Genomic DNA, 24,777 nt, shown 5'->3' on the forward strand with positions numbered 1-24,777 from the left:
TGCTACTATTGTACAATATTCTCTCTCTCTCTCTCTCTCTCTCTCTCTCTCTCTCTCTCTCTCTCTCTCATCATACTCATAATCCTAACTATTAACTCCTCTACTTTGACATGCTTCCATCCGCACCTCATCAACTTGGTCTTAATATTCGCCAGAGGAGGCAGAGGGAACAAGTAACTGGTCTCATTATGATGATAAAATATCCAGGGTGAGAGGGAAGGGTGGATGTGTGAAAGGAGAGAGAGAGAGAGAGAGAGAGAGAGAGAGAGAGAGAGAGAGAGAGAGAGAGATGCTCATACTATACACACACACACACACACACACACACACACACACCAAAAACGCAGAAAAAAAAAGCATCGATAATTACTTAACAGAACCAACTCTTTTGCTTACGATTCAGTTGTGGGTATGTCATGTTTACACTGGCTCTGCTGGACAAGGTGTTGTGTTTTATTTTTCGTCCGGAGACTTTCATTACCTTATCGTGGTATTGTATTTTATTATATTCCACACAAAGGCACTCAGCTATGATCAGCTGGTAGTAAGTCATAGGAATATGAATGTTTTATTACTGACACCATTAATACTTTGATGGTCGGCACTGCTTTACTAGCCGTATCTCTCCCAGTTAAGGATTTTATTCAACTGAGTCAGTGTAGGGGCTGTAGAGTACTAATGCCTTCACCAATTACCCTCAATTAGTTGAAACTGTTCCATCATTCTGTTCCAGATGGAACTGTACGATTTATTTAGTTAAATGAGGCACTGGAGTCTTAGAGAGTTAATCACTTCTCATTACTGGAACATCTTTTGTACTGATACAGGTGTTAAAAACTACTTTTAAAAAATATTCTTGCTACCCTCACGTAGTATTACTCTGTTTATGAGAGGGACCGCTGTTAATGAACCAATAGAAACAAAGTCCATTAAACCGTGGACAATTTATGTTCATGCTTTAATTAATGTTTCTGCACATTTACTAATATATGAATGTGTAATTATGAATGCTAATGTATAGATTACCGACATAAGTATGCACAGAACATCATAAGGACAACGAATCACACTCATATTAAAGTAATGGATAAAAATCCCTGACCATGACGCAATAATTCGTTAGCGACAACCCCAATCCAACTCTCTTTCTATGTAATCTGTATATGATATAGTGGCTTAGCTTGGGTGATGATTGAATATTAGGGTGAATATACTCTCTCTCTCTCTCTCTCTCTCTCTCTCTAAGCTTCGTGTTTAAAGTCAATTCTCCACCCTCGCTTAAGTATGTGACGTGTTGTGTACTTGCGAGTCTTTCTTCAATAATGAATAAGGATTCTGACCTTTGAATTATCTGTGCCCTTGCATCCTTTTGCATTATTATTCTGTTAATGCCAAGGCTTAAGATCCTGCGCACTCTTCTGCTTCCTATCCTTCCAGCCTCCTGCTCCTACCTCAACTGTCCAGTCTTCTTCAGTATCGTTACTGGCTACAGATGTTTCCCACTTTACTCGTAAATTCTCATTTTTCGTGTCTCCTGTCTTGAAAATATACATTGTGTGATGATATGGAAGCAGGTCATTAACAGTTCCTATTGCATGCAGATGGACATTCGTTATCAAGGGGAAAGATCCTGTCAAGAGAATTTTGAGTTGCGAAACGAGCTTGCCGAGTTTCTTCAGGACAGAGAAGCAGACTGGTCACAACTGTTCCGAGATGTGCACTGCACTGCCAGGCTAGTTTATCTGGCTGATATCTCTGCCATCTTTAATGATCTCAGCATCTCTCTGCAGGGAAGGATGGCGTCATGTTTTACAATGACAGGCATGATCGACCGACTGCAACGAAAGCTAGAAGTATGGAAGAGTCAAGTGTCAGGAGACTAGTGGGACATGTTTCACCAATTAGCAACGGTCATCACCGATGTAAGCGGAGAGTTTAATATTACATCTCTAAGAAATTTCATCAGGGAACACTTGATGAATCTGATGAAACATTTTCAGTTTTACTTTCCAACAGAAAACCCACGAACAGGAAATGGATGGATCCGAAACTCGTTTTTTTTTCCTTGCAAGATGACTTGCCTGTCACAGTGGAAGACAAATTGCTGAAATTGGCTGAGGATGAAGGATTAAAGATGAATTTCGAAACTGCATTATCACTTGCTTTCTTCTGGATAAAAGTGAGAGCAGAATACCCTGAACTTACCGAAATTGCTATGAAAACTAGCCCATTTCCTTCAACATTCCTATGCGGACGTGGCTTCCCAGCGATGAGTGTCAAGAAGACAAAGTACATTAGTAATATGGGTATTCATTCACCATTACAGGTGGAATCGTCCACAACCAAACCACGACCAGATAATCTATTAAAAAAAAAAAAAAAAAAAAAAAAAAAGCACACTGGTAAAGGTGTTAACGTGTACTGTAGTGGTAAAATAAATCTTTAGTTTTTTGGTACTACAACAGATTTTCAAAATCATTGTTTTCAGTTTTATGTCACCTGTTCCTTTCAGACTTTTAATCTTATTTTTAAAAACAATTCTTTTGCTGATCAGGGTGTCATCTGTCTGAAATATGTGACATAATACACCCTTCTTTTTCATTTTCTTTGTTAATCAATAAATATATAAGAAATACTTGTGTGAAGAGACAGTTGATTTGATTGGAATTTTTTTTAATTTTGATGTAACACTGTTTTACTTAAGTACCCATTAAACAGAAAACGTGTTAATTTTTCTATTATATTCGTTACATTATTTCGAACAAACACTAATGATGCTACGTATAATGTGGCGGGAACATGGTACCGGTCCCTGGCACAATGAAAAAAAAAAAAAAAAAAAAAAAACTGCCGTTCCGCCAAATTAGATAGTTTGAGAAGCACTGCTGTAGATGATTTGAGTAGAATCTCACAGATGGGTCGGCGCAGCCTGTATTGAACTCCTTCACAGTGAAAGATATCCCCAAAGGTACACAAAGGAGCCAGATGGTAGAATGAATAAAACAAGATGTAGCACACGACTTTTTAATGAAGGGGTAAAAGATGACAACATTACATATTGAACCAATAGGAAATAACAAGCACAGCAAAACTATGACAGCATTACGTATTCAACTAATAGGAATTAACAAGCACAGCAAAACACTGCAGCTGCACTAACACAGCAGAAGAGCCCCATTGCCGCTGCCTGGTTTTGGGCGGCCCTCAGGGGTCCCATCTTGTCTAAAACCAGTTTGGGTGGAGGTAGACTACTGTCTAAAATTTTGTGTTCCCAGGTATAAAGTAAACTATGGCCGTGTGCACTGCATTGCCCGGGACCCCATGGAGCCGCCTTCCCCAGTGAGAGGCAGTCTTTAGGGGCCCAAAAAGCTGTCTAAAGCCTGATCTGGTGGGTATTCGTGTTTGCAAAACTCTGAAGTTCTCCCTAGAGTCAGACCTTCGTGCTGGGGGCAAGGGAGGTCCACCCTGCCCAATCCTGCCCTGGATGGAGATCCAGTACCGCGCCATTTTTTTTTTTCCCAGGCGATCTGTGACCCTCCTGGTTGCTAGAATACCCGATCTCCTGGAACCACTTCGTCCTCCTCCCCTTTCAACTCTTCTTCCTCCTCCTCTTCTTTCCTCTCATCATCATGATTATCACCACACCACCATCATCACCATCATCGTCATCCATCCTAGAGAAATACCGTGTCTTGCGTACTGTAAACATTGAGGAAGCTACAGGATATACCAGCTAGGCCGATTGTGAGAGCTATGTAGTCTTTAGCTCATTCAGTCAAAGATGTTTTTTGTTGTTATTCTTACCATACCAGATGATTTCACTTCGCTTAGGATAGCGCTTTAGAAGTGAAGGGTATAACGAAGGTTGTATCTGTCCCTGTCAGTTCAACATGTCTCTCCGAATATGACTAAAGTCTTCTCAACATTGCAAGAATAAACTACTAATAAAATGCGTCATCGGACTGAAGGGGTAAAAGTGAAATTGCTTACCCTTTCAAATTTGGTGACTGTTTTACGGATTTATTTTTACTGCCTTCAGCCAATTACATTCAGCTCCTGGGAGGCCTCATTGACTGAACGAGTAAATGAAGTCCATAGTTAACCTGTCCACTCGAAAAGCCTGACCTGAGATTAGTGATATTTCTGGATATTGCAAAAATAAATATGCATGGCGTTCTTGAAGTAAAGGGGTTAAAAATAAAATTATTTTCTACCTAATCCGAAAGTAAGAGCTACGTAGGTCCTATCTTGCCATATGTGCCTCTTCTGGGACTGTACTGATGAAACATCTCGGCCAGCTTCTACAGTAAATAATTCACTATGAAGTCAATTATCGCCGAATGTCATTTGGCTTTGCCGTACCTCAAACTTTGTATTATCTCCAGTTTGAAGGTTTATCGTAGCTGTATGAACCAGTATACCTGGAATCTTATGCACAGCTTTCAGTAAAGACAGTTTATGAATACGGTTCCGGATGCCTTAGGGGGTGAGTGGGGTGGCGAATAAGTGATGGTGGGGATTGTAAAGGGGAGAGGGGAGTGACTCAGTGGTGGAAATAGTTTGGTGGAAAGTAAACACACACACACACACACACACACACACACACACACACACACACACACACACACACACACACACACATTACGGAAGCACAGACTCATGTAGAGTAATGAAATAACTCGTGTATTGCCTTAATTGTATTTACCTAATTGTACAGTATTATACAAGATTTGAGCTAAGCTCGTGTTGTCCCGTCTCATTTCTACAAATTGTCTGTGTGTGTGTGTGTGTGTGTGTGTGTGTGTGTGTGTGTGTGTGTGTGTGTGTGTGTGTGTGTGTGTGTGTGTTGGATACGTAAGTTCGACTACAGGGAAATAATACACATATCGCGAGTTCCGGCACATGGTATTAAACTTTTGGCTCTGCATATACACATATGGAATTTTATATCAGTAAAAGTTTTTGCAAAGTTAACTCCACCGTTCATACAGTGTTGATAATAATATTACCCCTCATTTCAGTCGAAGAATATTGAAATTTAAGCATGTTATTCTGAAAGTTAGTTGGGCTTCTAAAATTACAAAAATAAGTTTAGAAAATCATTGTTCACACTCTCGTTATTTATCATAAGACAGTGAATCGTTATGTCAACAATAAAGCAAAGATCTTGCCTTATTTCCTGAAAAAGCACAGACATCTTGATTTTTTTTCTTTTTATCACTCATCTACGAAAGGTACCGGGGCCAACCCACCCCTGAATCACATCATCTTCACATTTCTGCCCGGAATAGTGCTAAGTATGTTCTTCGCTCTGCTAAAAATAATTTCATCCGTACTAAATGCTCTCAACTCTCCAACTCGAATTTTTCCCGCTCCTTCTGGCACCTTGCCAAAAACCTTTCAAACAACTTTACCTCATCATCCTTCCCTCCTCTTTTCTACTCTGATGGCTCTGTAGCTATTTCTTCTACTGATGAAGCAGATCTCTTCGCACAGACGTTCTCCTCCAATTCCACCTTAGACGATTCCAGTGGTGTTCCTCCATCACTTCCCCCTCTATGACTTTCTCATGGCTGACATTAAAATTTCTTCAGCTGATGTATTTTCTGCCATCGCTGGATTCAATACTAACAAGGCATATGGGCTTGATGGAGTCTCTCCTGTTGTTCTCAAGAACTGTGCTTCTGAGCTTACACCCTGCCTAGGCAAACTCTTTCGCCTTTGTCTGTCAACTTGTACCTTTCCTTCTTGCTGGAAGTTTGCTCTCATTCAGCCAGTCACAATGAAGGGTGACCACTCCCAACCCTCCAACTATCGTCCAATTGCTTTAATGTCCTGTATTTCAAAAGTTTTCGAGTCTATTCTCAATAGAAAAATTTTAAGGCATCTTTTCTATCACAACCTTCTTTCTGATCGTTAGTACGGGTTCCGTCAGGGACGCTCCACTGGCGATCTTCTCACCTACCTTTCAGACTCCTGGTCATCCTCCTTTCGGGACTTTGGCAAAAGCTTTGCCATTGCACTTGACATCTCTAAGGCTTTCGATCGAGTCTGGCATAAATCTTTAATTTCCAAATTGCCCTCTTACGGTTTCTATCCTTCAATCTCTGCCTTCATCTCTAGCTTCCTTTCTGGTCGTTCTATAGCCGCTGTAGTAGACGGCCATTGTTCTCCTAGATTTATCAACAGTGGTGTTCCTCAGGGCTCTATCCTATCACCAACTCTCTTCCATTTATTCATCAATGACCTTCTAAGCTGTACATCTAACCCTATCCACTCATACGCTGATGACTCCACCCTTCACCTTTCCATTTGGTTCCCGCAACGCCCATCTCAGCAGTTACTTCAACAAACAAGGGATGAAGCTATGGCACACCTAATGTCTGACTTTCCTCATATCTCTGACTGGGGAAAAAATAATCTGGTTTTTAATGCATCTAAGACTCAGTTTTTACACCTATCAACCCAACAAAATCTTCCACAGGTATACCCACTAATGTTTAATGATATTCAGTTTAATCCTGCATCATCCTTGAACATCCTTGGGGTTTCATTTACTCGGGACTTATCTTGGAGATATCATATTACATCTCTTGTAAAATCTGCTTCCAAGAGATTAGGTGTGATAAGCCGACTTCATTCTTTCTTTACCCCTGCACAATTGTTGATTCTATTCTGGGGTTTTATCCGCCCCTGTGTGGAGTACAACTCTCATGTGTGGGGAGGCTCCCCACATACAGCTCTTCTCAATAGGGTGGAGTCAAAGGCTTTTCATCTCATTAACTCTCCTCCTCTTACTGACTCCCTTCAACCTCTGTCTCTTCGCTGCACTGTTGCATCTTTATCTCTTTTCTATCGCTACTTTGATGGTCACTGCTCTTCTGAACTGTCTGCATGCATTCCTCCACCTCTACGACGGGCGCCCGTCTAGCAGCAAACTCTCACCCCTTTTCTGTCTAACTCTCTAATGCAAGAGTTAACCGTTACTCCCAGTCCTTCATTTATGCAACAGGTCAACTCTGGAACTGTCTCCCTCTGTCTGTATTTCCTGCTGCCTATGATCTCCAGTCTTTCAGACGCAGTGTGTCCAGGCATCTCGAAATGATCGGATCTTGAACTTGTCTCTCTATTGTATTTTGTTTATCTCTTGGAGGGAACTGTTATTGCGTGCTCATGGCCTTTGGTTCCTTCTTCCTCGCCTTAAAAAAAAAATCTTGGCACGAGCATGTATACAGCTTTCATATGAAGAATTCTGACAGTCAGGGTTGTTAGGCACAAGACATAGGGTACTTTTTTTTCTTCCTCGTTAGGTGATGTATTATCCTCAAGACACGATCGTATTATATATTAAGGTATAAAAAAATTAGTATTGTAAGTCTCTCAGGATAAGAAGCTGCGAGGCCTCTTATGCCTCCTGTGAATGGCCCATCTGCCTAGTCCGCCCGAAAATGAAAAAAAAAAGTACACCATTTCACGTAAGTAAGAATAACGTTACACAAATATATAGCTATTGAGTGACAGGTCCCTACGTGTCAACACGTGGGTTGGTGGAGGGTTAGTGCCCCTCCCCATAAAACAGGTAACTCAGTCAAGTGGCCACCTCTTACAGGATTATGGCGTCTGGCAATAGATAGATAGATAGAAGAATAATCCCCCTTATGTATATTCTCTCTCTCTCTCTCTCTCTCTCTCTCTCTTTCTCTGAAATATTTATCTATCTACACACACTCCGATATATATATATATATATATATATATATATATATATATATATATATATATATATATATATATATATATATATATATATATATATATATATATATATATATATATATATATATATATATATATATATATATATATATATATATATATATATATATATATATATTTATTTATTTATTTATATATTTATATATATGAAGATGAATGGGAGTTGCAAGGTTTGATGAATGAATTTGGGACAGTGTGTAGGAGGAGGAAGCTGAAAGTCAATGTAAACAAAAGTAAAGTTATGGTGTTGAGAGGGATGAAGTCACAGAATGTATATTGAGGTTGGATGGTGAGGATATAGAGTGTGTGAGTGCATTCAAATACTTGGGTAATGTGATGAGTAAGGATGGAACTTTGGGGGATGAAGTGCGTGAAAGGGTACAGCAGGGAAGGAAGGTTGTTGGTTCACTGAAAGCAGTGATAAGAAATAGGGAGGTGAGTATGGAAGTTAAAAAATCACTGCATGATAGTATTATGATCCCTACCCTGACGTATGGAAGCGAGGCGTGGACCTTGGAAGAGGGGAACAAGTCAAGAGTGAGAGCAGTGGAAATGAGTTACTTGAGAGGAGCGTGTGGAGTGATATGGAGGGACAGGTTGACGAATGAAGAAGTGAAGGAACGTTGTGGGGTGGATGAGGATGTGGTTGAGAAGATTAGGAGAAATACACCGAGGTGGTTTGAACATGTGGAGAGAATCGAGAATGAAAGACTGATTAAGACGGTGTAGGCCTATGCAGGTGAGGTGAAGGAAGGGAGAGGGAGGGGTAGACCGAGGATGAGGTGGAGGGATGGAGTTGAGAGGTATATGAGGGAGGGGGAGTGAGTTGCGGGGAGGGTAGTCAAATGGTGGGTGACCGAGCGACTTGGAGGCGTTTTGTCTGCGGCCACCCTTTGCGGGTTTAGGGCGTCGGGCTATATAAATAAATATAAAAATATATATATATATATATATATATATATATATATATATATATATATATATATATATATATATATATATTATATATATATATATATATATATGTATATATATATATATATATATATATATATATATATATATATATATATACATATATGTGGTAGGTGCGGGCGCTCACCATCCACTCACTCAATGTACTGCCGCTCTCAGGTGTCTGCCCTTCCTCTTCTCAATCCCTTTTTCTTTCCATCCTCTTCTGTCTTTCCTTCATTCTTTCCTCTTCCTTCTGCCTATGGGTGACTTTACACTCCCTCTTCTGTCTTTCTTTCCTTCATTCTTTCCTCTTCCTTCTGCCTGTGGGTGACTACACTGAGTGACAAGCCAAATGGTTTCCTGTACACCAGGAAACCATTTACTACGCTGGGTGGTAACCATATAACCAACTTTTGGCGCCTGGTGGTTTAGTGGGTAATTAAGGCGCTCCAATCGGATTGAGCCGGTGAAGGTTTATATCCAAGGCGTGGTTGGGGCTTATTGCTCATGTAATGCCACTCAGGGATGACTGAGGCTGGTCACTCTCATCTTAAATGTCAGGACCTACTTGCCTAGCCCCGGGCTCCTACGCTCCTCATGGGGCAACATAGGATTGGATGATGGATGATGATATATACCGTATATATATATCGTTTATATACCGTATATATATATATATATATATATATATATATATATATATATATATATATATATATATATATATATATATATATATATATATATATATATATATATATATATCTATATATATATATATATATATATATATATATATATATATATACTGTATATGTATAGATAGATAGATAGATAGATATATTGTCACTGGCGTAGTTACCCCAGTAGCGAATGGGTGAAATAGAAGATAAGATGATAATGAAAGAAGAAAGAAGCCAGCCGTTAAGAACATCAAATCTTTTCTCTTATCAGTTTTGCTGCATGTAAAGGGTAACCCTAGTCCCCACGTGTATTTACCCAGCTATCAACTTTTGCCTTCTCAACTGATAACACACCAGATGTTTTTCTCACAAATTACTCGGAAGATTCCTCTTGTCCTTGAAATACTGGGTGTGACATAATGTGGGAGGAACAAATGTAGGGATGTTTGCCAATTAGAAGCCTAAATGGCGCTTTCGTCACGTTCTTGATGGCACGCAATTGGTTCCGTGTGGAGTGTATGAGGCCCTCATTGGTAGCAGGTTTCTCTATTGTTTCTGTATGGTCAGAGATTATTTTTAAGACAGTCTAGTGGTTAATTAGCTGAGAGAGGTACAGTAAGTCTCCTTTTTAAGGTCGAGGGAAATGTGAAGAGACACATTTTTGTCTCTTTTTGTACAGGTATACATTTTGTCTCATTTTTTGTACACACATTTTTGTACACATTTGTACACATTTACTGTCACGTTACACCTTTGTCACATTGTATTGCACTTTTCCCCAACACTACTCAATACATGACTTTGATTACAAAACACACTGTTTGTGTACCATTTCCCATTTTTGGTTCACTTCTCCATTTACACTGGTGTGTGAATTTTATCTGAATTTAACCTTCGAAGTCTCCACGTTTCCTCGAGCTTTGTGAGTACTTAGCCTCCACTGAGTATATTCTGGTTAGGTAAGAAATAACTTGTTTTATATTTGTATCTTGAGACTTATATGAATCCTCCTTTTGTAAAACGAACCCTGGTTTCTTCTTTGGTTGTGTATGTTATAGTGTACAGTAAAGTTAGTTTTCTTGCAAGCTTTACCTTATCCCTTTTGGTGCTTAATCATGGGTCAAGAGTGCACCGTAATATACACCCCCATAACAATTTGGCGACCTCCTCGCCAGGATAGCTCTGTGACATAATATTGGCAACCTTTGCCACATACACAGTGCTTACTCTTACCTACTTAACTATAATCAGTAATCATGGCCCTAACGAATGATAGTGATGTGAAAGCACTTTTTGGATTCTAAGCCTTCCCCAACCAGAGTGAAAACGCTCACAAAACACGAGCTCATATTGCTTGTTCAGGCCTTACAGTTGAGATTTCTTGCCTCAGTCACTAAGTTACTTGATTTAATATTGGACACCATGTTTGAGCAAAGTGAGTCCCCTATAGCTAGTTCTGTGCCATTTGATACTGCACAAGGTGTTGACCCTGAGCCTTTGGCATCGGAGATACCTGGCCCTAGTGATTTTTCTGCTCATGATACTGGTGACAAAATGCAACTTGAGTTAGCCAGACTTATGCTGAGGGAACTTAAAGTGCAAGCCAAAATGAAGGAAATAGAATTACAGGCTCAAATGAGACAAAAAGAAATAGAATTACAGGCTCAAATGAGACAAAAGGAAATGGATCACGAATACAGACTGAAGCACCCTGATAGTTTATCTAGAGTTAGTTCATCTGCCATGGAATCTTTTGATGTTGCTAGGAACATTAAGCTAGTACCTCCCTTTAATGAGCAAGATGTCACTAAGAATTTCCATATGTTTGAAAGGGTGGCAGGTCGACTGTCGTGGCCAAAAGACTCTTGGACAGTACTGCTGCAGAGTGTTTTGAAAGGATAGGCTCAAGAGGCTTATATTTCTTTATCTGTTGATCAAAGTGCTAACTATGATTGTTTAAAAGATGCCATTCTCAAAGCATATGAACTCATGCCAGAGGTATATAGGCTTAAATTTAGATCCACCTTTAAACAGAAAGATCAGACTCATGTGGAATATGCTGGAGTACTCACAGACTTATTTGATCAGTTGTTACATTCTAAGAAAGTTGATGATTTCTGTAAACTTAAAGAAATAATGATCTTGGAGAACTTCACTGGTAAGATAGATAGGGATGTGGCTACATACCTAGTGAAGAAAGATTTAGATACCCTAGCTGAGGCTGCTGTTGTAGCAGATAACTATAGTATATTTCATAAGCATGAACGTAAGCCTCAGTTTATTTGTTAAGGGTAGGAGAGTGAACCAATCAGTTTTTGTGAACCCTTCTTCTGGCAAAGGCAAGTTAATGTCAAGTGACACTAGTGGGAACACTGCAACCCCCGAGCATGTTAGCTCTACGAAAGTAAATGAGGACAGTGTTGCCAGAGGGGCAAGAAAAAGTGTCAGGTTTTGCCAGTATTGCCAGATAACGGGACACTTGGAGGATTGGTGCTGGAAAAAACGAGAGAAAAGTTCTAATGTGAAACCTATTACTTTGGTAAACTCTTGGGGATCTTTTGACACCAACATTAGAGCAGCCACCCACAGATATTGTTAGCGGTAGTCAGACACAACCCCAGCAGGTGCATATTGTTGATAAGGCCAGAAAGCAGCCGTCAGAGGTGGATAGACAGACTCCTGTGGAGCCATTTTTAGACACTAATAAGACTGGGGCAGTGCAGCGGTCAGGTTCAGGTAAGAGTGATAATAAGACTCCATCAGAGTGTCCTCCCCCAAGCAGTACTCAAAGTGACTCCTCCCCAGGTAATTTATTTGCTAACTTTATTTTTAAGGAGTTAGTTTTAGTTGATGGAAAAGGTGGTAAGGAAGTCACTATACTTAGAGACACCGGAGCTTCACAGTCACTAATGTTGAAGGGGATTGTTGATGTAGCTGACCCTAATGAATGCTACAGGGTATAGCTGAGTTTGTATCTGTTCCCCTAGTTGACGTGAAGCTCCTGTCAGAGTTAGTTACTGGTTCAGTGTGTGTGGGTGTTGGTGACCAGCTTCCTGTACAAAGGGACACTTTCCTTTTGGGTAATGACCTGGCGGGAGGACAGGTGAGTGCTGTTCCCTGCATGTCAAAAACTCCCCTGAGTGAGGATAGGACTAAAGAGTTGGAAGATACATGTCTTAAATTGTTTCGCGCATGTGCTGTAACTAGAGCTATGACGGCAAAAGCCAGCCATGAGAACGTTGACGGTAATGGCAATGCCAATGCCGATGCCGATGATGATATTAGGCTTGGTGATATCTTTTTTGCCCAGTTAAATGACTCAGAGGTTGATGATTCTCCCCAGACTGATGGAAGTGCAAAGTTAGCTGATTTGCAAAGATCTGATCCAGAGATTGCCACTTTAATTGACTCAGCAGTTAGAGAAGATGAATGTGAGTCTGAACTGACAGAGTGTTATTATTTAAGGCCAAATAACGTGTTAATGAGAAGATGGAGACCTAGTGTTGCTCATGATAACGAGTGGGAGCCTGTACATCAGGTGGTGGTTCCAAGACCCTATAGGCGAAAAATTATGTCCATTGCTCATGACTTTTCTTTAGCAGGTCACTTAGGGGTGAAGAAGACTCTCTCCCGCATCTGGCTGCATTTTTACTGGCCTGGAATCCGTCGAGATGTCTCCCGGTTCTGTAGGTCATGTCACACCTGTCAGCTACTCGGTAAGAGCAATAAGCCCATCCCTGCAGCTCCTTTGATTCCTCTACCTGTTTGTGGCCCCATTCACTAGAGTCCTTGTGGACATTGTTGGCCCTTCGCCTAAGACCTCTTCAGGCCACCAGTACATCCTCACATGTTAGACATGGCCACTAGATATCCTGAAGCCATTCCCTTGAGAAATATTTCAGCTAAATTGGTTGTAAAGATGCTGACCTTCTTTACCCATTTTGGTCTCCCAAAGGAAGTGCAGTCGGATCAAGGCAGTAATTTTAATTCCAAACTGTTCAGACAAACCCTTAAGGAGTTAGGAATCTCACAGATCACTTCCTCAACATATCATCCTCAGAGTCAAGATGCATTAGAGAGGTATCACCAAACTTTGAAGAGTATGCTCGGAAAATTATGTGTTGATGAAAAGGAATGGGACAAGTGTTTGCCTTTCCTACTTTTTGCAACCAGAGAGGCACCGAGCGAGTCCTTGGGCTACTCCCCATTTCAGTTAATCTTTGGCCATGAAGTATGAGGTCCTCTTAAACTCCTCAAAGAACAATGGGTCAAGGATGAATGATCTCACCAAGGATGTTGAGAATTGTGTTACTTACATTGATGATGATGCTATTTTTTGCAACATCTGGGAACAATACTGGAGCCAACTAGATGCCTTGCTTCAGAGACTGTCCTCTGCTAATTTAGTATGGAAGTAGCCAGGGCACACTTGGAGTCCTCTCAGGAGAAGATGAAGAGGTGGTATGACCACTCTTAGAAAGTTAGGCACAGAGTGTTTCACACAGGCAATTAAGTTTTTGTCTTGCTTTCCATTCATGGTCAGCCTCTGCAGGCAAGTTTTGCAGGCCTTTATCTAGTGGAAAAGAGGGTAGGTGAAGTAAATTATGTCATTTTAACCCCAGACCGAGGAAGGAACGAAGATTGTGCTATATAGATATGTTGAAGGAGTACCACGGGCGAGACATGGACTCCCCTAGTGCTGCATGCGTGGTGTCAGCTGTCGAGTTGGCAAAGGACGAGGGGTGCCCTTTGACTTTGGACCAGATGACCAGTTGGAGAGAAAACCAGGAAACTTTGAGTACACTGACTCTCCCACTTGACTGCAGAGCGGTGCTGAGCTTGTTGCCCTTCTCAGGAAGTTCCCTGATGTCTTCCAGGACATCCCAGGATGGACGGAAGTGGCAGGGCACGATGTGGACGTTGGAGATGCCAGCCCTGTAAAGCAGTCCCCCTACCGGGCTAGTCCTCAGAAGCAGACCTTCATTCGAGAGGAGCTGAACTCCATGTTGCAGCAGGGGTTAATCGAGTCCTGTCAAAGTGAGTGATGCTCCCCAGTCATTGTGGTTCCAAAACCCGATGGGGCACATCGCTTTTGTACTGATTATCATAAAGTCAACTCCCTTACCAAGACTGATACTTACCCACTTCCTAGAGTTGATGATTGTGTGGACGCAATAGGCAATGCTAAGTTTATCACAAAATTAGATTTAATGAAGAGATATTGGCAAGTCCCACTCACAGAAAGGGCCCAAAAAATTTCCTATTTTATGGTTGGTGGAAGGACTTATAAATGTAAGGTCATGCCCTATGGTATGAAGAATGCTCCTGCCACCTTCCAAAGGCTGATGAATGATCTCACCAAGGATGTTGAGCATTGTGTTACTTACATTGATGATGATGCTATTTTTTGCAACACCTGGGAACAATACTTGAGCCAACTAGATGCCTTGCTTCAGAGACTGTCCTCTGCTAATTTAGTGCTTAATTTAGCTAAATGTGAATTTGAGAGGGCTCGAGTGCAGTACCTAGGTTATGTGGTCGGTTTAGGCCAAGTGAGTCCACCTGATGTTGAAGTTCAGGCCATAGTCAATTCCCCCAACCCAAAAATAAGAGAGAGTTGCAACGATTCTTGGGTATGGTAGGGTACTACAGACGTTTTGTCCAGATCTTCTCTGATCTTGTAGCTCCCCTCACTGATTTGTTAAGAAAAGGAGTCAAGTATGAGTGGAAGCCAGAATGTGAGGAAGCCTATTCTAAAGTCAAAGCCATCCTGTCAAGTCACCTAGTGCTTCAAGCGCCCAATTTTAATAAACTCTTTAAATTAGCTGTTGATGCCAGTGGCCTAGGGGCCGGCACAGTTTTGCTTTAGGATAATGATGAAGGTTTTGAGATACCTGTGTGCTATTTTGGCAAAAAGTTCAATAAGGCCCAGAGAACTTTTTCAACTATTGAGAAAGAACTCCTTGCACTTATACTTGCCATTCGACACTTCTCTGTATATGTTGGTCCAGGGTCAGGTGATATTGTAGTGTACACTGATCACCACACTCTGAAATTTTTGTCCCGATTTAAGGACAAAAATCTTAGATTGACCTGCTGGGCCCTATTTTTCCAAGCATATTCCCTTGATGTAAGGCATGTAAAAGGTGTTAGTAATGTTTTAGCAGATCACCTGTACAGAACTTGATTGTACAGTATCCAAAAATTTCCCCTTGGGAAATTTCTTCTCTCAGGAAAGGAGGTGTCACTGGCATAGTTACCCCAGTAGCGAATGGGTGAAATAGAAGACAAGATGATAATGAAAGAAGAAAGAAGCCAGCCGTTAAGAACATCAAATCTTTTCTCTTATCTGTTTTGCTGCATGTAATGGGCAACCCTAGTCCCCACGTGTATTTACCCAGCTATCAATTTTTGCCTTCTCAACTGATAACACACAAGATGTTTTTCTCACAAATTACTCGGAAGATTCCTCTTGTCCTTGAAATACTGGGTGTGACATAATGTGGGAGGAACAAATGTAGGGATGTTTGCCAATCAGAAGTCTAAATGGCGCTTTCGTCACGTTCTTGATGGCACGCAATTGGTTCCGTGTGGAGTGTATGAGGCCCTCATTGGTAGCAGGTTTCTCTATTGTTTCTGTATGGACGGAGATTATTTTTAAGACAGCCTAGTGGTTAATTAGCTGAGAGAGGTACAGTAAGTCTCCTTTTTAAGGTCGAGGAAAATGTGAAGAGACACATTTTTGTCTCTTTTTGTACAGACACACATTTTGTCTCATTTTTTGTACACACATTTTTGTACACATTTGTACACATTTACTGTCACGTTACACTTTTGTCACATTGGATTGCACTTTTCCCCAACACTACTCAATACGTGACTTTGATTACAAAACACACTGTTTGTGTACCATTTCCCATTTTTGGTTCACTCCTCCATTTACACTGGTGTGTGAATTATATCTGGATTTAACCTTCGAAGTCTCCACGTTTCCTCGAGCTTTGTGAAAACTTAGCCTCCACTGAGTATATTCTGGTTAGGTAAGAAATAACTTGTTTTATATTACCTGAGGTCTATATGAATCCTCCTTTTGTAAAACGAACCCTGGTTTCTTCTTTGGTTGTGTATGTTATAGTGTACAGTAAAGTTAGTTTTCTTGCAAGCTTTACCTTATCCCTTTTGGTGCTTAATCATCGGTCAAGAGTGCACCGTAATATACACCCCCCATAACAATATATAGATAGAAAAATAGATAGATAGATAGACAGATAGATATAGATATATAGATAGATAGGTAGATAAATAGACAGATAGATAGATAATTGTTGCTGGCACACACTGCTAGTCAACTAAGTAGAACAAATCACATTGAAAGGACTAGAAACAAGTCTCTAGTGACTCATCCTGTACCAGATATCGAGATGACTACAATCTTTCCAGAACAGGAATTTATTGCTTCAGTTCTTCCAGGCATGAGTGAGTTACATTTACAGTTATTCGCTAATATATACTCAAAAAGAGTCCCGTGATATTTGTGAATGCTGTTCCTCAAAGACTCTCAGGAAGTGAACGTGGAAATGCCCCAGTTGATATAAAACTACAGAGTAGCTTTATAATCACTGACACAGCAGAAATACTGGTGAACGGAACTGTGCAGAATAAATAAGAGAGAGAGAGAGAGAGAGAGAGAGGGGGGGGGGGGAAACATGGAAAATACGGTGCAAATATCAGATTTACAAAGTGAGTGAGTTTTGGGGGAGGCAAAACTGATGCGTCTGAATATTTCTCACTTGCACCTGAGGCCTCATCTTGGGAAGGGATAGGAGCCCCTCTCCCTTCCTGTGTGTGTGTGTGTGTGTGTGTGTGTGTGTGTGTGTGTGTGTGTGTGTGTGTGTGTGTGTGGAGGTGTGGGGGGGTCTCATTTCATGCTTTTAGCTTACCTGCGTCTCCTATCCATCACGTTTTTCTCTCCCTGTCACTCTTTTCCCCCCTTTCCTCTCCCCGTGTCTCACCTTTACTTCCCTCTTTATCTACTGTCATTCTTGTATCCCTTCTTATGCCTCCTTTCCTCCCTCTTTCCCATCTCGTATCTCTTTCCCTCCCTCTTTCCTTCCCTACCTCTCTCCTTCCATCTTTTTCTTCCTATTTCCTCCCTTTTCTCCATCCTGTGTCATTTTTCACCCTCTTCCTCTTTCCGTATCTCCTCCCTCCACATTCCCTCTCTGTGTTTCTCATCTTCCTGTTTTTCTCATTCTGTGTGTTGTGTTAAATATCTTCAGTTAAAGCCAGTTTATATCATTTATAGCAGCTAATTAGCCATTCTAGTGTTGCCTTTCTCTTTAAGACTCGTTGTACAGTACTCCCAGCTGTGTATTCTTTCTTTCCTTATTTACTTGTCTGTGTCTCTCAGTCTCTCCCGCTCTTGTATTCTTTTCTTCCCTCTTTATCTCCCTTTCATTTTCTCGGATGAATAAAATCTCACTGACAAGCAAGCCTCGCTCTCCGTTTCATTTCTGATTCCGTCTGCATTCCAACACGGTTTATTCTCCCTTCACTCGCATCTATCCCCTTAATCTCTCCTCTTTCTCTCTCCTTTTTCCTTCCTCTTTTCTTTTTACTATTTGTACTCTACCTTTCCCGCGTCCATCTCCCATTCCATCTCTCGCTTTTTTTTCTTCCCCTTCCTTTTCTCTTTTACCTTTTTCTTTATTTTTCATATTTTCCAATTTTCTCGCTCTCTCTCTGCCTTGGTATCTATCATCAGTTCACTCTCTTGCTCATGTTCGTCCTGATTGTCTTTTATTTTTTTTATTTCTACTATTTCTCTACGTTCGTTTCACTTTCATCTTTTTTCTCTCCTGCTATTTTTTTTCCTTTTGATTTTCCCTATCACTTCGTCCACTTCTATATTCTCTCTCTCTCTCATTTCTTATTCTTTTTTCGTATTGTTTTCCTTATTTTCTTTTCCGTCTTTTTTAAACTGATCTTTTTTCGTCTCGTTACTTATACTTTGATCCTTCTTCAGACACAGCAGTCACCTCTTTTCTCACTCATCTTTCTTTTCTCTTTTTTTTTCTTTAATTCAAATGTTTCCTTCTTTGTCTTGGCCATGTTCTTTAATGTAACCTTCATTCCCAGATCACATGTGTTTCCCTCTCCCTATTATTGCCTTTTCTTTCCTCTGTCATTGTTTTCAGTACTGTCACTCTCCCTTTGGACGCATCTATCACCTTCTCTGCCTCTAATCTGTTTCCTTTTCTTTTCTTTTTTCGTAACACTTAATCTATTACGACTCATTCTGCACTAAATAAAAGCGTCTGGTGTTAGTGGGAATAGAGGAGCAGAGTTGTTCCAGCCACTCTTAGCAGAATGTAGGGGACTGTCTTTAAAAGGATCATTAGACTTGGGATGGCAAAATTTTGAGAAGGTTGCTATCCAAACCAATCGTCTGTTTTCGATCTCCTCTTTCTCTCTCTTTTTGCTACTTCTGTTTACTGTTTCTTCGTATTTCCGTTTCCTTTCCCGTTTCCTTATTTCGTTTTTATCATATTCTTCTCTGTGTATTTTAGTTTCCCCGTTTTCCTTTCGCCTGTTCATTCTCTCTCTCTCTCTCTCTCTCTCTCTCTCTCTCTCTCTGGTATTGTTTGCTGTAGGTTTCTCACTTTTCCATTTACTTTCCTTTATTGATATTTTTCATTGCCATTTTGTAAAGCTTCGCTCGTCGTTTCCATATACATGCTAAGTTGCTGTGTGCTTTCATTTCTCCATTCACTTTCAGTACCTTTATCTCAAAACGCCTTTTTCTATTCCGTTCATTTCCTCGTTTTCTTCTCCATTCCCTTAGTTGCTTTTCACTTTCTTCACAATGTGCATTTCTCATTTCACCCGATCGTTTCTCCCCTTTTCGCTCAAAACCTTTATTTCCCTTACTGTCTTCCTCCCTCTCTTAATCGATTTCTCCTTTCCCCTTTCTTTTAATGACTTGCACGTTCCTACCTTCTCTTTATTGTTTTCTTCTGTTTATTGCTTCCTCTCCTCGCTTCTCTTAACTCCTTTTTCTTTTTTCCCTTCCCCTAATTCCTTTCTCTCTTGTCTCCATTTCATCGTATTTCTTTAGTGTTTCCTTTCTATTATCTCCGAACTGCCTTGTCTCTCGTTCCTTCTTCTAATTACTCTCTCTCTCTTGTTTCCATTTTCTTTTTCCTTTTATCTTTCTCATTCACTCTGTTTAAACACGGGCTCCTATGTTTAATTCATCTGGAATACTAGAGTTGTTCCGATCATGAGAAAGTTTATGTATTATCCTCCTTTCGCTTTGATCATTATTTCTTTCTTTTCCTTCATTTTCTTTCTTTTATCACCCATTTCCTTCCATGATTCCCTCCCATTTACATTTTCATCTTTTAAATGTCTCCAATTCTTTCTGTTTCCCCATTTCTTTCCTATTTCACTTCATCAACTAAGTTTCTCTCGCCTCACTCTATTTTCTTCTCCTCATACTTACTGAGCCTTTATTTGACCTTGTTACAAGATGTCGGGTTTGTGGGATCAGTACAAACTTATAATCTTCTTCATCTTTTTCCTGTTTTTACTAGGAAAACTTTGAAATAAATCTTCACTGCACTCAAATCACTAATCTTATAGCATTTATTTTCTCTGGGTATACTCTCATGGCGCCTCACCGCAGTTCAGATTCATCCCAGTCATTTTATTCATTTAGCCTCCCGCGCCCATGTCTCCACCCCCGACACGTGTATTCTTGGAACAGAGTTTGAAACACAGCTTCATTGCATTCAAACGTTTACCCTCCAGCACCAATTTTCACAGGGTGTATATTTCTGTCCCAGCCCCACTTTTCACAAAAATCCAACACATCCCGCCCATTAGTCTGCTCACCAGACTCAATTCTTTAACACTATTTGGCGATATACTAATGCGACGCCGGTCATGAAGTGGACCATTAGACAGGTACAGATAGATACAGGTATTATCACTATGTCCCACTTTCAATATCTCTCATTCCTACTGGCATCGGAGGGTGGTCTTCCTTCTCATACACATTTGTTATGTCCAGTTTAATGGTATCACAAAAGCAATTCACGTATTATCTTCCATCATCACTGCGGCCCGGGAAGTGTAGGCGAACTTTTGGTAATGATTGAACAATAACCTAAGCCCACATCACCTCGCCACAGAGAACATACCCACACAGTTCAGTTCTGTTCAGTTTATTAACAAAAAGAATGCAACATTTAATATGATCAAGTACAGAATACATACTAATTTGTCCAAATATATGAAACCTGCTCAAAAAAAAAAAAAAAAAAAAAAATCCATTGTGTCCGTTCAAGAAAACAAAAATAAAAATACGCGACACTTTACTCCTCATATTCATCTATAGACCCACAGTACATCACAATCGCATTTACACATACTGGCAGTGTTTTAGCTTTTGTTGAGAACCGAATTCAGAGTATTGAATGCAAGTGAAAGGAAGAAATGAAAGCGAAGACACCCAAAGCAGCACTGACCATCCACTCACTTGATGTAGTGCTGCTTTAGAGAAGACACTCAAAGCAGCACTCACCATCCACTCACTTGATGTAGTGCTGCTTTGGGTGTCTTCCCCTTCCTCTCCTCCTTCCTTCCTCTTCTGTCTATCTTTCGTTCATTCTTTCCTCTTTCTTCTGCCTACGGGTGACTTTACATTCCCTCTTCTGTCTTTCTTTCTTTCACTCTTTCTCTTCCTTCTGCCTATGGGTGACTCTGCATTGAGTGACAAGCCAAATGGTATCCTGTACACCAGGAAACCTTTTACTACGCTGGATGGTAACCATATATCCAAATTATGGCGCCAGGTGGTTTAATGGGTAATTAAGGTGCTCCAATCGGATTGAGCCTGTGTAGGCTTATATCCAACGAGTGGTTGGGGTTTATTGTTCACGTAATGCCACTCAGGGATGAGTGAGGCTGGTCACTCACATCTAAATATCAGGACCAACTTGCCTAGCCTCGGACTCCTGCGCTTCTAATAGGGCGGCATAGGATTGGATGATGGATGGATGGATGGACGCAATTGTAGGGTACTTCTGACAACACTGAATTGAGTGAACAGTCTACTAATAAATGTTGCTCATCTTGCACACTGTTGCTCTCACACTGACATTCTTTGTTCAGGTGGTGTTCAACTCTACCTACCTGATTCTGTTCTTAGATTATGTGACATGAGTCTTAGTCGAGTGAACGCCACAAGAGTATATAATCTGGGGTATAAAATTTCTCCTGATAAAGTTGTGTATTGTGAGATTTTGATTAAGTTTTGATCTGTATGTGATATATTTTGTGACATAATTTGGTTTATTCCAAATCAGAGTTATAAAGGTTATAAAGGATTAGTTTTCATGTCAAACCCTTGAGCGTTTTGTATAAATCTATAACCTGGTGAACTGGCTGCTCTGCACATCTCAAGTACTATTTGGTATGGCTCTTCCATATCACGATTTTGGGATTTTGAATACAGATTTTTTTTTTTCTTTTATCTGTTATGAATTTTTCTAGTTGAATCTCAGCTTCCACATGACACACGCACATCCAGCCAAACACCTACACCCAACCACACACCTGCATACACCTCCCCCCACTTCCCATCCCCACATATCCCACAGCCCAGTCACCACTTCTCCCACAGTGACAAGTACCATTTTCTCCACTGTTTTTACCTGCTGTCAGCCTCTCACACACTGCACTTAAGCTTGACTCATTACCCCAGTCAGCCCAGTCATTTTCGTTTTATTACCTCTGCCAACGAAGTTGGAGGAGATTATCTAATCATCCCTGTTTGTTTGTATGTTTATGCTCAAGATATATGAAAAAAAAAAAAAAGGTATTGATGCACTTCAGTTAAATTTGTGGATATTTGGGTTATGGGTCAAGGAAAAGGTGACAATTTTCATGGTGATCTAAGTTGTTAGAGTCAGGCGTTGGCGGAGAAATGCGCTCTTTTTGGGCACTTAACTTGTTATTATCTCCTGACGATTTTACTCAGCTTAGGATAAGACCTGTTTAACTACCTGAGTTAGATTTAGTCTTCATTAACCCCAGCAGTACTAGACACCTTTCATTATGTCACTAACATCGCCTTAAAAAAAAGTTAGATTATATCAGTCCTCGGATTCGGCATATTTTCTTGTACCGAGTGAAGTTCATATTAGTTCTGGCTGACGATTTATACTGAGCTTTCGAAAGGCATCTTGAAAAGCGATGTATTAAAAGTATATCTAACCGCTCCCGCTGGAAAAGTCTGTACTTAAGCTAAATACAGCCGCCAGGAGGTGATAAAGATTAAATTAAAAAGTCGTCAGTAGGTGATGAGTATTAAATTACAAAGAAGTCCCCGGGCTAAGTGGGTGTGATGGACTCGTTACTGCCGCGGGTCCCATTAGGATCTACTGTACTGTACTAGGTCAAGAGAATTAATAAGGTCTGCCCATCGAGGTACCAGTTTTCACCCCTTGTGCGCATGACGTCACAAGAAGTGTCAGGTAAAGCCCTGAGTGAAGTCAGTTCATCAGTCTCCACTGACCCATACACCAAGAAGGATCTCCGTTTTCTGTGAATTCGCGAAATATTGAGGGAGGGTCTCTTTTATTTTTAATTATTTTATTGCATTTTATATATTTTTTTTTTTTTTTGGGGGGGGGTAAAATGCCCACTTTTTGTGCAGTGAATGGGTGTAGAACTTCTCGGGTTAAAGGCATTAATATAAGCTTCCACAGATTTCCTAAGGATGTGGAAATCAGAAATAAATGGGTCAAGTTCTGCAAAACAACAGATCCTTGTTTTAATCCTGCCAATTCTTACATATGTAGTAAACACTCTGAAACAACTGCATATGAGAGAAACCTGAAGTATGAGGGGGCCCATGTTACTGGAGACAAACTAGATTCTTTTGATCAGAGAGGTAAGAAATATATATATATATATTAACCCTTTAACCGAGGGTATTGTTTTGGTCTGACTGTCCTCTCCCGCGGGGGTTTCAGCCAAATGTAAACAAACCTTTAAACCTTAATAACTCTGCACAGAATAAAGCTAGAGAAAAAAATAAGGTACCATTAGAAAGTACTAACCTTCAGCTTTCCATTGATGTAGGTTTCATGACTTTGTTGACTTTCACAGGACGGGGAGAGCCGTTAGAAGTGAGGGGTGTGAAATAACTATTTTACGCCCCACACACCAGTACCAAATGCCAACCACTCTCTCATAATAGTAATATAAACATATATGAACACTGTACATACGATAAACACCCACTCTGTGTTCACTGAGGTAGGTAAAAGGCACTTCACTGCGGCTGCGCCTCACTTCACTGCGGCGGCACCCGCTCACTGACGTTTCATTCGATCTTTTCATTCTTTCTAACTTCTAATATTATTTTACATATAATCTGGGCAATATACATTATATTTACACTGCACTTATTACTATATTGCGTCACTGGCGCATCACAGAATTACACAAGTGCCGCAGAATTACACAAGTGCCGCAGATTCTCTTATTACAATATCACTTATTATACTGGCCAATATTTACAATTTTTTCTAGGCAAAATATCCCTTATTACTACATTATCCATTATACAATTATTGGCAAAGCACGTCACTGTCGCATCACTATATATCACTGTCACTTTCAGTATTTACTCAGAGTGGTACTCGGCAAAGCACGGAGTTACACATAGAGCGACTTGGCATTCCAGGCACTGGTGTGTGCTCATTTTTCTCGTCCTAGGCCTCCGTGTGGTGTTAGAACATACTCTGCAGCGGCCCTGTGACAACCTGCCGCCTGCTGTAAGAGGCAATTTCACAAGTTAGTGCCGGCTCATGTAATTGCGGCACTCAAGACGGTCAGGTTGTGTGTCAGAGTGTCGCCTCGGGATCAATGCCGTCACCTGACCAAATCGTGCAAGTAGCTGCTGCACGACAGTCTTGGAAAACTGTCTCAGTGATGGTTGCCTTATGCCCCCGACTTGTGTCTTGTAGAGAATGAAGGCGTTGAGCATGCACATATCGAGCATGTGCAGGCAAGCCTTCCTGTACCATCGGGTGTTTCTCCTGAGACAGTCGATTTCGCCAATCATCATATCAGACTTATCAACAAGTCTCATATTGACATTGTAATCAATGACGGCATCAGGCTTCATGATTGGCTCTCCTGTCCTGTAGTTGACCTTCCCAGTTCTCTGCAATTCCCCCTTGTGGATGGTGCTGATCATATTCACGACCTTCTTGTCATGCCACCTGATCGCAAGAAGCTTGTCTGACTTCTTCAGGTGAACATCTCCCTTGGATGATGATGATGC

This window comes from Coenobita brevimanus, chromosome 103 (assembly GCF_032717465.1).
Source record: "Coenobita brevimanus isolate Jiangsu-jjx chromosome 103, ASM3271746v2, whole genome shotgun sequence".
Taxonomy (NCBI): Eukaryota; Metazoa; Arthropoda; class Malacostraca; order Decapoda; family Coenobitidae; genus Coenobita; species Coenobita brevimanus.